Source organism: Sapajus apella, unplaced genomic scaffold, assembly GCF_009761245.1.
Source record: "Sapajus apella isolate SASKATOON/1434 unplaced genomic scaffold, GSC_monkey_1.0 scaffold102, whole genome shotgun sequence".
NCBI classification, from domain to species: domain Eukaryota; kingdom Metazoa; phylum Chordata; class Mammalia; order Primates; family Cebidae; genus Sapajus; species Sapajus apella.
Genome location: NW_022437042.1, coordinates 7295433 through 7296322, shown reverse-complemented (window position 1 = coordinate 7296322; position 890 = coordinate 7295433).

The following is an 890-nucleotide window of genomic DNA, read 5'->3' as shown; positions in this document are numbered from 1 at the left end:
GCACTCCAGCCTGAGCGACAGAGTGAGACTCTGTCTCAGGAAAAAAAAAAAAAAAAAAAGAAAACAGAACTGACTTGACTATCCAAGTAAATTGTTTGAAGGCAGGGCTTAAGAACACTCTTCACATGTACCCCAAAACCTAAAATGCAATAAAATAAATAAATGGAAAAAAAAAAGAACACAATTTCCACAATAGTACACAGCAATGATTTCTCCAATTATCTCAGTGCCATTACCCATATACTGATTTAAACATAGGAGTAACCATATAAAGAGTAAAAGACAAGAGATAATGTATTGAAAGGGCTTTGAGAGCTATGGAAATGGCTAAGAAGCTGTATAAATGAATTTCATCATGCTACATCCCTGATTAATCATACTGTTTCATGACTGTTTCATTTCATGTGAAACTAACACATAATTAGCCTAATAAACTCTAATTAGAGGAATGATTCCTTGGGCTTATAGAGAGGGTTTATACTATTTGAATCTCTTTCATGTGTATTTTCTTTTATGATCCTTACAACAATCCTCTGAGGTAGGTGGAATAGAAATTATTACCCTCGTGTATTGATATTTTTATGTTTCACTTCATATAACTAGTCAAATATTGACTTACAATTCACATAATATAGGTGTTTTCGGGCCGGGCACCGTGGCTCACGCCTGTAATCCCAGCACTTTGGGAGGCCGAGGCGGGTGGATCACGAGGTCAACAGATCGAGACCATCCTGGTCAACATGGTGAAACCCTGTCTCTACTAAAAATACAAAAAATTAGCTGGGCATGGTGGTGCGTGCCTGTAATCCCAGCTACTTAGGAGGCTGAGGCAGGAGAATTGCCTGAACCCAGGAGGCAGAGGTTGCGGTGAGCTGAGATTGCGCCATTGC